Below are 13,911 nucleotides of genomic sequence, written 5' to 3' on the forward strand. Positions count from 1 at the left end.
ATCACAACACCGTACACTATTGGTCAAACAATGTACAGAAACCCGATTGCGATTTATTTTATATATTAAAACTATAACCTTTTACAAGGTGTCCACTTTATAAAATGAACACAACTATACAGTTTTGGTGCATTGTCCAACTGCAACTTTTTAGATTTTCATACAAAATGATAAACATTGGTAGGTAAGATCTCCGTTGTCAATTGACAAAATTCAATTAAATTTCCTCAGTTCTTTAAAAAATAACTTGAATTTCAACATATCTTCTTCTTCCTGGCGTTACGTCCCAACAGGGAAAGAGTCTGCTTCTCAGCTTTCCAGCATCCACAGTTGTTAACTGAGAGCTTTCTTTGGCTATTGACTATTTGTATATGTCTTTATATTGTGGCAGGTACGATAATACTCTATGCCCAGGGAAGTCGAGAAAATTTTCTTTACGAAAAGATCCACGACCGACGAGATTCAAACTCACGACCCTCAGCTATTCAAATCTTGCTGAATAATTGGGCCCCGAATTTCAAATGTATGTTGAATTAATTTTTCCAATCACAAGAAACTGATTCATGACCCATAACATGACACCGCTCAAACGAAAAACAATTCTTTCATTAAGGTGAAGATGAATCGAAGCCAAACCTCAAATTTTCAAGAGCACAAATCTGGAGAACCAAACGTCCGTTTTAACTGAAAATTCAATCGATTGGTCGCTAGCTGGAGGCGATCAATCGATTAAGTTTTCAGCTTGAACGGATATTTGGTTCTCCAGATCTGTGCTCTTGAAAATTTGAGGTTTGGCTTCGATTTATCTTCACCTTAACACTAGAAGCCCCGGGATCAAATATCAGATTCACCTTGAATTTTAATCAGCCATATCTCAGCAACGGCTTTACCGATTTTCAAAGTTCTTTCACGTATGTCCATATTCCATAGTTTAGTACGGTGAAAAAAAAATGTTTCTGTGGATGTTCAAATTTCTCATAGAGCAATAAAACCAAAACGATTTTTTAGCACGCTGAAGCGTCATTAGAATTGCAACTTTTATAACTTAAGGTTTTTCAAACCAGAATGACCCTAACTACCTAAATATTGCCTGTGAAGCAAACAAGGCAGATTTTTGTAGATCGCGGAATTCGCATGTCAAAACTTTTAGTGCTCTGAATATGCATGCTTCTCCTTCTTCTTGGCATTAACGTCCTCACTGGGACAGAGCCTGATTCAATCTAGATAACTTATAACTAGATTAATTTTATCTCTTGGTAGGAACGTCCTAAATAAAAGCTTCGTTCTGGCATGTTGTTGAATGATACAATTTCGAGTTTTTCATTTAAAAGAAATTCGGGTTTTAATCAACCATTGCTATTTCTGCCTAAACAAGTTCACTGCGTTTCCGTAAACGAATTCATTTAAAAAAAAAACTACATATTATCGCTTTAAAGTTTGATTCATAGGCAAACAGGATTGAAAAATTGGATTTGAAGTAAAGCGAACTTTGCGTTTGATAAAAAAAATCTTGTTGTAAACATGTTCATAAGAGTTTCAAAACTATTAAAAAATATCACATTGTCTCACATTGCAACACGCATTTTTGAGTTTGTACCAAAAAGCATACCAGATATAACCAGGAACTGCCTTTAACTCAATAACTTACATAGATTACCTGTTTCGAAAACTTTTACGAATAGTTTATCGAATAAATGCTTCAATTTTGAATTTACATGTAGTTTTCTTAGTTACTTTTAGTTGTTGAAATTTTGAGTGTAATCAAAAATGTCTATTTTATCTTAAACATGTTCACTGGACTTTAACTAGGAATTTAATGCTGAAAAACTATATTTTATCGATTTTAAATCTGATTTACAGGCAAAAAATTAAAACTAGAGGTTTTGGCGATTTGTGTTTTACCAAATAGTTTTCAGTTTGATCCAGAGATGCTCTTTGTGCCAAATATAGATACTGTTCTTCTTCAATAAAATGTATGTCGATAAACTACATGTCGTCACTTTGATACTTGTTTTATAGGCACACAATTGGAGCAAATTTTTTTTTCGTAATTTCCCAGTAAAAAAATAGTGTATCCAAAAGTTATTATTTCTGCTCAAACATATTCCCTAGATTTCTACAAAACAATACATGCCACAAAAACTACATATCATTGCATTACATTTTGTTTTCAAGGCACATAGGACAAAAATTTGAGTGTAACCTAAAATTTATATTTCTGCTCAAACATGTTCACTGAACTCATTCGATACCTATGTTTTATGCAAAAAAAACTGCATGCTTTTTGATTATTGATTTGAATGTTAACAGGTTAACAAAACTAGGAATTTTTTTTGAATAAATTTTGAGTGTAAATTCGAATTTTTATTACTAATCAAACATGTTCTCTGGACTTTTGCGATCAAATTCATGTCGAAAAAATTACATGTCATTGCTTTATTTTTCGGTTCATAGGCAAACATTTAAAAAATGTGGTATTTCTTAGTCTTTTTCAATAGCATAATTTTTTGATGTATTCAATAATTTATATTCTTGCTCAAACATGTTCACAGCTTAGCTTAGCTTAGCTTAGACTGACTACACATATCAATGGTTGCTATTCCGTGATTGACCGAAGTCAGTAAAAATGCACAAAGAATCAAATAGAAGTTCGGCTGGGATTGGCCATAATCTTCTTCAGTGTGCATAATTCAGTGCCTCTATTTATACATGGTGAATAACGGTGCCGGCCACGTCCTTGCAGTCAGGTGGGATTGGGGGAAGGATGTTAGTGTGTAACCTTTGCTATTTGGAAACCGTGTTTGCCTCTGCATCTCCACAAAGGTTACTGGGAGGGATGTTTGCTAATGGGGAAGATCGTTGGGTCACAGGATTCACTTCGATAAGCGATTAGACCATGATAAATAATTATTGGTGAAATATAAACATGCTTATATGTAAATATAATATTTTCATTTGATATAAACAATATCTATGTAGAGATAAATTATGTCGACACTTGACGTGACGAACCTTTCAAAGTTTTTTGAATAAAGTGAACCTTTCGCAAGTCTACACTCGTTGTGTCGAACCATTCAAAGTTTTTTTTATTACAAAAATAAAGGTAAAAGGAAAAAGGTGTTTTGAAAAAAAAAATAGACATAAATAATATATGATTCAGAGTTTATGTCGACATTCACAGTGACGAACTTTTCATAGTTTGTTGAAAAATCATATTTACGTATCAACGTTGTAACGATTAAAGGTGCAGTCATACATATTTTATGGATTAGAAATAGTAGCATGAAACGAGCTCACCAATTGATCCGTCATCCTTGAGTAGCAACAATCCATTTTCAGCTTTACTTGTTTGCTCGGCTATATAAAAGCACTCAAAGAAAATAGACGCGCGACCCTGCTCGGGCTGCTCGGGCTTTCTTGACGCACTGTCCAGGAGCAAGCGTCAACGTCGAAAGATCAAAACGAACTAATCGAATGCGGCACTTTTTCACTTTACTCGACCGATGCGCGACATGTTTGATCCTGCCCTCATCGCCGGCCCCCGCAGGAGCAAGCGTCAAGGTCGAAGGATCAAACACAACTCTGCAGAAGGAAGTTTTGAATTAGGACGTTCATAGTAAAAAATAAAATAATCTAGATCAGTTACAAGTAATTTAAATCAAAACCAAAATGGTCAAAATATAGTGCAACATTTTGAAAATACTTTGTCGAAGATACCAAACCTCTAGTATATATATTCAAAGCACTAGTGGTTTAGCTGTTAAAATCAGCGACCTATCCAAATTTTCCTTGTTAGGGATGCTCGAAATATTAGTTTCCAAACACATGTGTTATTCTTCTTATTATTCACGATTATTCGAATCCAATAAGCTTAAATTAGTTACTTTTTCGGTAAGATTTTACACGACACTCATGCAGTTCCAGTTAACAAAAAAAGGTTTAATTGCTTAGGGGAAATTTGAACACCCCTAGGACTAGTTTCTTCCATTTGTAGAAACCTTGAGGATGTGGACGTGAAAAAATTCGGTCTAGCCATCGTTGAGATATAGCCGATAATCCATGTAGACGTTTTTGAAACCGGGGCTCCTATGGTTAACGAACTCTTGCATAAGGATCATGTATTTAACCACTGGAATACTGAATTCACTCGGTCCGAGAAATATGGGACACAATATTGATAGTTGAGCGGAGCTCTCTTCTGAATGCTCCCACATGTTCCGGTCCTGCTCAAATGTCAAAGTTCTTGGACCGAGTGACTTTAGTTCAGATCGCTTTGGTACATCAGCCCTCAGCTTTTTTGACTGATATTTATTGTGCGACTCTGCCTTTTATTCTCTGAGAATATGCGTTAGGGTGACACAAAATTTCACTTTGTCAGAAAACTACATATGGTAGCTAAAAATATTACAATCAACCACCCCATACATATAGGTTTACATACAGTCACAGTGGATAGCACACAGATATGGATCAAAGTTTGATTAAAACGTCAATATCTCACCAAATATAGTTGCAATTATGCAGAACACATTTTATATATTTGAACCATAAATGTGTATAGCATTACTATCAATTATAATATGCTTAAGCTTATTTTTTTCCATCCGTAGGGAATAAAATGTTAACCGTATTCCCAGAAGCGTTAATTCATAACTGTGGGGCATTGAAAACCATACCACAATTGTGAATCAAAGATAAGACGATTCCGAAACAAACTCCTAAACGTATGCTTTCTCTATAACACACCATTCGTTTTCCTCTCAGATAAATTGCTGTTATAGTGTTTCGATTCATACATATGAGTCGATTTGATCCATAATAAGGATCCTTATCTCTTATTGATCCACATCTGTGGGGTGAACACCGTTTAAACTTTCTATCGAAATCGATACTTTGTCGTAAATAACCGGGAATTTTGAGGTGTATTCTCAAAAACAAATATATTCTGCAGTGTCAGAGAGGTAATTTTGTTTTGTACAGCGTCACCATGATTTTTAATCATATTTTGTTCTGAAAAATGACCCTTGGTTGATCCATAACTGTGGGGTGACTGTATAACATTAGAATTCAACGTAAGTTCCTACGTAAGAAAACGTTGATAGTAGGGGTAGGGCCCCTTTGGAGACAATTACTTTTTATGTCACAAACATATCGTGTGACGTCTCAATCTTCATGAAATCAAAAGAACTTATCAATAAATGAAGAATAAACTCGGTATCCACGAACGTGGCCACTCCAGAGCACTTGACATATTTGGACATTTTTTTATTTGGAACAGGAAAAACTCTTTGGAGTGCCTTTTCGCACCTCTTCCCCCGGAGGCTCTTCTTTTCATCTATGTACAATAAGAGCACACTCCATGTGAGAAATATTTCTTTTTTAAGGAATTGTAATAAAACTAATTCATCAATAATTTAGTACAAACTAATTAGAAATAACAGTCACAAAAAAATCAATGAATGACTGACTTAGAAACTAGGACGCAGTTTGAAGTTGAGATCGTTGATTTGATATCGTTTTATGTACAAAACATATCGTGCTACGTCTCAATCTTCATGAATTTGAAAGTACATGTCAATAAATAAAGAATAAACTCGGTACCAACTAAGGTGGCACTCAAAAGAACCTGCACACTCAAAAAAGCGTTCTGGAAAACGTGAACTGTCAAAAATACACCGTGAACTACCATGATTGGTCTCGTATACATGATCTAGTTCACGGTGTATTTTTGCTTGTTGACGAGTTCACGCCTGCTGTTCACGGATACGAGAACGGATTTTTTTCTGTGTGGTCCAGGTTCCATGAGGGCCTTTTTGGGGATATTTCCGTGTTATGAGTATGAAATCTGTATTACATTTTAAGTGTTTGTATACCGTCAAAGTTTATTTTTTTGCTTCAAATGGTCGGGGTTCTGCTAAACCGCACCAAGTGCCAAAATCTTTATTCCGAGATATTTTACTTTAAAGTCTTTTCCTGTACTAGTTTATCGCGGACGGTAATTTCAATTTTTTTATCGCTCACATGCGATTAACAGTGTTCAATAAGTACACCGATATTAAATATACTAGTAAATCATCAAAAATTAACGATGTAATTGGATTTCATTAAACAATATGAAGCACTCAGTTCGCTCTGGCTGACCAAAAATTGAAAAATATGGTTCTTGGTTCGGTATGGTTGGATGTGTTTCACAGTTTTCAACAACACAAGTAAAATTGGAGACAAATGATGTTTATCATCACCGTGCATGTTGGAATCCATGTCACAAGTGTTTATCGGAAGGATTCGTATGTATTGAATCAAGGTTCTCACGTGTTCATACATAGAACCTAATGATCGAAGAAAACCATGAATTCGCTCTGCCAAAGCGCACCAAGTTGCTCCCATTTGGTGCACCTTTGCTGTTCAAGTTCACAGTTCAATGCGTGAAGTGTTTACCAGAAATGACCATCATTTCAGATGTATTGCTGTGTGCATTTGAAACGCAAATATCAAATGCGGGAACACCAAATGCGGTAAGATTTTCTACAAGAAATGCGATGTCAGAGATAGATTTTTCTTGCTAGGTTGGCGGTGATTTTGGAAAACGTTGCTAGGTGTCCTTTGATTGTTTTGTTTTACCGCATTTGGAGGACGTTTAGTCAAAATTTGCATCTCAAATGCAAACAGCAATACATTGACCTGCTGATGTTTTACTGCAACATAAAAATAACCACAGAATCTAAAAGTTGTTTGATTTCCATCACCCTCGGATAGAACAAGAGAAAAAAAAAGTTTCATCGGGATTCAAGCTCGTGCCTTCTGAGTGGTAATCTACTGTGCTATCACTAGATCATCTTCACTTCCTGAAGGAATGGTGATCAACTTGAATCAAGTAATGTGCACTTTGTCTGACGGGGTTTGATGGCGATAATGCCATTTTCTGAACAACTAAAGCGCACCAAGTCCACCTGAGTTGTTCATACAGTATCAGATTAAATCAATTCGTTTTTTTCATTGCGGCTTCTGTGTGGATTGATAAACATATTATATAACAAGCAAATGCAAGTATTCATTACATGTAAATGCCTTTACTCCATGTCTAAATGTGATTTTCAGATAAACGGTACTTAGTGCGGTGTGGCTGGATACAATTTCAAAGAAAATAGATCAACGCCATCGAAACAATATTTAATTTTAATTAATTAATTGCTGCCCAATTTCACTTGCCTCTGTTTCTATGAGTTGCTTGGAATGGATAAATTGTAAGAATATAAAAGGAAATTGGAAAAATATAGCTTTATTTCTGAAAAATGAATTCCCTCTGATGACGTGCGTTGGTTTATGGTTCACTCTGGCTGAACAAAATTACAGTTTTACTTGTCCTTCCAGACAACATTTGTGATCTCATATTACAAGGGATTGTTCAAATCGCTCGATATTTTTATGGTAGAGAGGTTATGATTATTTAAGTCCTTTGGTGTAAAAAACTCAATTTGGGAAAAAATGGCACTTGGTGCGGTTTAGCAGAACCCCGACCAAATATCCTTTGAAATTTGAAGTTTTTCTCATTTTCAAATCGGCTCATAAGCAAGATGGTGGAAGAATCTAAGCAAAGTAACGTACCCAGAAAGGCCCTTTTACACATCGGAACTATTCACAGTCATTATATATTTTGGAATCATTACATTTCACGCAAGTGTTAATTTCGCCCCGATACCTTTATCAACCTTATTTTCGACCCAATTTTCTATCTCGCGTTTCTGACATATGATATGATTTTTATTACCATAAATGAATGTAGCACGCCGTGCTAACATCAAACTTGAAAACTAGCCGAGGGTAACTTAAAAACATTGCAATTGTATGGTCTTAAAAAGAACATTTGCTTAACGTGTCCATTATGCCCCTAATTCCCCTAGATAGCATCAATTGTTTCTAACCCGACTGTCAGTTTTGAGTATGGACAAGTTTTTAATAAAAATATGAATTTGGCGTGTAAATTGTTTAGATTATTAGCTTGAATTTTCATACTTTTGTAACAAATCATACCGATAAATCAATCCTCGTTAAATAAGGGAGGATCGAGTTACAGAATACAAAATCAGTGCAATAGTGATTCTAAGGACAATCGAGGTAGCCATGAGAACCAATTTTTGCGATGGTTCTTTAATTCGATATCGAAATACGGAATATAGAGTAAGGCAGAATTGCCTATAGATGTCTTTAAGAGATCAAAGCAATAGCATTTTCTATCTTTAGCTTTAGCTTTGAATGAATGACCTTGGCTTAAAAGAAGATGTTTGTGACGGTTCTCATAGTTTTTGGGCCAAACAAAATTGTTGACAAGTTGAGGTTCAATGACAGCAGCGATACGCAAACCGAATACGACGGAACATTCTATCTTTTAAGGCTAAATCATCTATCATTCAATCAGCAAAAATTTAAAACCGTTCCAATCTGAAGAAATACCAATAAAAATCTATCATAGCATTACAGATAGCAAGTGCAATGCAATGATAGATTTTTAGGAACATTGCTTCAATTTTGAATTTTGAAAATTTGTAAGACAAAGATGGTTGTTTTCCTCTCAATGCAAAATAGTATAACAATAGTAAAAATTATAAATACATTGTACAATCAATGAAGAAATCTTAACCTGGGGGATGCGAAAAGAAAATCAACAAGCAGCCAGGCTGCTGTCAAACTAAAATTTTCATAAAATAGATCAGAGTACGCCTAGAAATGTACGGTCGTGATTTCGACACGCTAAAAATTGTTGTAGAATTCATGTAACACAAAGACCGCCAACTGTTAAATAATTGTTGTGTTTGGTCCAAATTATGTATAAGTCTTGTACAACTGCTCAAAATATGTTTCTAACTAAAATACGGCCAGGAACTTTCTGATTCGGTCTATTAGTTGGATTCATTTCCTGCATTGAACTGATCTAGACAAACAAACTCACAACGGTTAGCACTCTCGGAAAAGATTGTGTTCAATTTGAACAACCTAAATCTTCGAGTCCGTACCCCTTAGACCTTAACTTAACGTTGTTTTCATGTGTATCAGATATGTAAAAATGAAAAATAAAAATGAAATTCTATAATAAATCAAATAAAAACATGGGTATACAACCACACTTGGTCCCAATAATTAGAAATTTAACAAGTAATTATGTAAAAATAATTTGACTTTTCTCGCAAAATATTGATTTCTGGCCCATAGTGGCATTCGTTGGATGAATGAAATTCCCACAGGAAATGACTCCACGAAGCACGTAGAGGCGGCTCCGAACTGCAAAGTCATCCAAATTATAGAAGATTTTCGAGAAATCGATTCATCCAGCGGGAGGGTCCCTTCCCTAGCCTAAGGTCAAAGTGTATAATTTTCGAGCACTCATCCTCATGGGCGAAAGGCATGAAAAAGGAACAAAACGGCGTCGCAAGATCCGTGTAATTGTTAATTTTTCAACACGGTCGTCGATCTATCCGTTTCTACCTGTGTGCCATAGAAAAGGTTGAAATAGAAGGATGAAAAAATGTGTTTTCTTTGAACGTGTCATTGTACAAATTATCTTCGGGGTGGGTAAAGTTCCAGGTACCCTCCAATTCAGAGGTGTACTATAGCAAGAAACCTGCCAATTTTATGATGTTTGCACATTGTATGATCATGATCAATCATCAGCCTATGTGACTTCAGCACTGGACCTAGAAGTTTTAAAACATTCTTACAAGCGATCTACTGTAGATATCTCAAACGTATTACTTCCAAATGCATGTCGCATGTACAACGCAGCGGGGTTCATTACGTGGGAAATCAGTCGAGTAAGAAATTACAGAGGTACGGTTTCAAAAAGGATAATTTATGGCCGATCCCTATTTTCTGAGCTACCACCATTCCATCAATTCTGGTGGGAGGACATTTTGCTGCTGTGAAATACGACTTCTAGTGTAGAAACGGCGTGCGATCGTTGCACAAAATTATAGGTTTCGGCAAGGTAGTGCATTATTAGGCCGTTTGCCGTTCTCTTTCTCTCGCTGAAATAGAGTCAAATTTAGCTTGTATATCTCTCTATATCCATCGTTGGCCACCTTCTGGTCAATCGATGACAATTGAATAAGCGTATGAATAGGGGATGGCAGTCAACAGTGAGACAATTGCACAAGGTAAAAGCATAGGGACACATTTCTCACAAAATGTATGATACTGTCCTAAAAACACTAGTAAATGAAAAAATAAATATTGATAAGGAGATGAATTCAATTCACCTGTAAAAATTCAAAACTGCTACGACAAAATGTAATATTTATTTACGATCTAAATATCATTTTTGGTTATCTTAAATCGTTCTAAACTCGTTTTGGGCAATAATTTATTTTTATTCGCAAATCTATGAATTTTCGTGTTTGATTTTTATAATTTTTTTTTGAACATCCATATCCTTTTTCATTTTTTCAAGCCTCTTCTAGTTACTGATTTTCGGCACTAATAAAAATTCAAAGTACCTTAATTTTTAAAAATAATAAATTTTAAATTTTGTTTTGAAAATATTTTTATTTCCGTGTAATTAACAGAAAAACAGGTTTGAAATTATTTTAATACCACCAAGCTCTTCTTCTGTTATAGGTTAATAGTAGAAAAATACAAAAGGTACGATGTTTTATATTACACGTTAAATAAACCCCAGGTATTTGTAGGTTACATAAGAATACAATTTTTCAAACAATTTCCAAAAATACAAAAAAGCTTCAAAAGTCAAAAAATAATTTCTCATATGCGTGTTATGAGTCAAGGTTCAAGCCGAAAATAAAATCATTTTGATTTCCAAGCTACGAAAAAATACACAAAATTCCAAAGTGTACCCCGTCTAAAGGCGGGGTTGGGTATTAGAGGGTTAACAGAATGTTTATTACAGCTTAATAAAGTTTTATCAAATTAGAATTATAGTGTTACCCAAGTCAGAACTCCTAAATATAAGAAATGAATGTAATATTTGAAATGATAATAATAAAGGAATACGGAAACATAAACATAATAAAATAACGAACAAATAAAAGCACCTTCTCTTCATCGAAGCGTTGTTGAATAACGTTCAAATGCTCTCATATACTAAGCGGAAACGGGCTACACACTGAGTGGATTGGTTTTCCGGAAATAAATTATAGAATTATCTCAAGGCTCAAGAAGGGCTTAATCTAAAATTCACGAGTATCTTGAGCATGAACTGCATTTCTAAAAATGTCGTAGAATTTACTTCCTTCTTCTTCTGTCGGGTGTGAGATCACTGCGTCCATTTTTTAGAACTATTGTGATATACCCTTTTGCTTTTACAAAGACCCTCAGTGGCAAGAACGCCACCGGAATACTTTGCGCGGTGACTGAACTTTTATCCATCTGCCATTGATGGGCAGAAGTCTTAGGTTGCAGAATTTATTTACTTACTTATTACCCTCGTAGTCAACAGGGCGTAAATCGTTACCCTGAGAAAGGATTTGCGACCCGGAACATTCGAACTAAGCATGGCTTTGTTACTGAAATATATGTATTCAACAGTCCTCTTCAGAGCTATTATACATCGTAATAAATGCGTCATCCAACCCTGGTTACATAACCCCTGTGTAACAATTAAAATCTTATCAAATACATTTCAAATGTATCCAACATCGGTCGTCCATTGTAACCCAGCCCAGTTTTACGTAGTACGGAGGCAGCGAAGATCTGTTTCAAGATCTGAGGCAGCTTTTCGAGGTTCATGCACACGAAGCTCTTCCCGGCCACCATGTTTTCGGCGATTCTAAAACGGAACCAATCAATCATTAATAAGGACATTCTTACCAAGCCCTAAGAAACTCACAGTTGTGCATCATCGCCCAGGCTGCCAATGAAGATCACGTACGCCTGCACCTTCGGCGACTGCTTTTGCAGCAGATCGTCCAAGTTCCTCGGCGAAATGCCGTACCGCGAGAGGTTGGCATCGCTCAGCACCACCACGATCGCCTCGTCGCATTCCTCTTTGGCCAGCGAGTCCACGGCATTGCAAGTGGCCGGCAGCGTGTGATCGCCTCTTCAGAAGAACTGCGAATGCGCGTGCATCATCTTGATTGCTCCAGCTGATCATGCTTCGGTAAATTGTTCACGATGATCTACGGAATCTCCACGACTTTGTAGCTGTGACCCGCAATGTCGTACTTGACGTACTTGAAAGCCGTCGAAGGCCTCCATCACCATTACGACCGCTTCCAGATGACGATCCAAACGATCGTCGTACCCGTTGAAGCAATACATCGATCTGGCTACGTCCACCACCAATTTCAGCCGTTTCGGTTTCTCTTGGGACTGTCCTGGTTCCGGATTCTGCTCGACACGACAACTTCTCACCGGTAATGCCTTACACCAGTTTTGTATCGTCCATCTCTCCGGAGGTTTGATGCTTCTGCAATTTTCGTTCCTTGCTCTTTGCTTGCAGTGCTTGCAGAATTACTCGGAGCTGCTGCACTTGCTTCTGTACCAGTCCAGCAAACTCCATGTACACCTTCTGATCATAAGGCCTCATCTGAATCTCCTTCAGCTTCTCTTCGAACGCCTTACGGTTTATCTCTCTAGCTGCCAGTTTCACGTGTTTTGGGATCCTCGTTTATCCGCGTCGGACAGCTGGTGTACCTTGTGATCGTCATCCAGCCGATAGGGAGCTCCTTTTCCACCCAGACCGGTCGTATCGCGAGCTCCGGTATCTCCCGGCCAAGTGTTTTCTCGTTGGATCGTTGTTCGGAATCACTTTTCCGTACTTTGGTCCGAAGACGTCCTTCCCGGTCTTTCTTTTTATCATCTAAATCTACCTTTGCTTCCAGAGTGCAACCAGTTCCGCGCCGTTCTTCGCCAGTCCGTGCTTGAGCAGTACGTTCGTGATCTGATCAAGCGTTTCCGGCGTGTGCCTGTCGTAGTTCAGCACGTTCCCGATCAGCTCGGCCATGTCGTCCTTGGGGAACTCCTGCAGGTGCTTGACGATGTTCACCACTTCGCGCGTGAAGTACGGATAGTTGAAGATTCCGCTGTCGGCCATGTTGGGCAGCTCGGAGAAAGCGTCCATCAGCTGACGGATAGTTGCTTCTGGGACGTCTGGGCCGTATTGCTTAAGAAGCTAGATTTTCGAGTTGAGCGAGGGGTTGTCGATGGCGTGGCAGGAGAAAAGGTCACCGAGCGCCGCGAAGAAGTTGTTACCGAGGAAGGGGAAGCCCGGACGATTGGCGAGCACTACCATCCGGAAATCAAGATGAGTGTAGATCGGGTTTTCGTTGGGTGGTGGTGTACCTCTGGGAGGTGGACTGATCTAACGTCCGTCGGACAGCATCATCTCACCGTTTTACAACGAGAGCCTTCAGGATGCAGGTGACGTGGATCGGGGATTTGTCGGTTTCGTCTTCGACGATGACGTGCCCGTTTTTGACGGCCTTGACCTCCCCGCTCGTCGTCCTCGGATGCTCGCATGCAAGGTCAGGGACTGCACGGTGGTGTCGCGGTGCAGTTGGATATACTCTCGAGGTCGGTTCATAAGTTGCAGGAGACGGTCAGCGATCTTGTTCTTTTCGACGGCCCGGTTGCCAACCAGGAGCAGATGTTCACCCAGGGTGAAGTCCTGCAGAAGGCGTTCTATGAATTCCATGACTCAGGGTTGGCCCACAGCCTTGAGCCAACTCTTTCCCGCAGGGAAGTTAGGTAAAATACAGTACGCTTCGATGTTTACTGATTCCCCGATGGCTTACTCAAATTTTCACCACCTAATAAAATTTCAATCTTGTCGGTTCTTCGCCTATCCACTTATTCATTTCATCATTTGTAAAAATCTTTTACAGACACCCTTTACCTTTGAGTCGCATGACCGATATCCCAGACAACCAGAATGCATGTATAACCAAATCACCTTTTGCGTTA

General features: G+C 37.8%; 1 protein-coding gene and 1 pseudogene across 6 annotated transcripts in view; both read right to left on the reverse strand.

Moving 5' to 3' along the window:
* Positions 1–13,911, reverse strand: part of LOC5564953 — a 92,829-nt gene that overhangs the window by 35,815 nt on the left and 43,103 nt on the right. The gene's annotated exons all lie outside the window — the stretch shown is intronic.
* Positions 11,608–13,642, reverse strand: LOC110675123 (annotated as a pseudogene).

Source organism: Aedes aegypti, chromosome 2 (genome assembly GCF_002204515.2).
Source record: "Aedes aegypti strain LVP_AGWG chromosome 2, AaegL5.0 Primary Assembly, whole genome shotgun sequence".
NCBI lineage: Eukaryota > Metazoa > Arthropoda > Insecta > Diptera > Culicidae > Aedes > Aedes aegypti.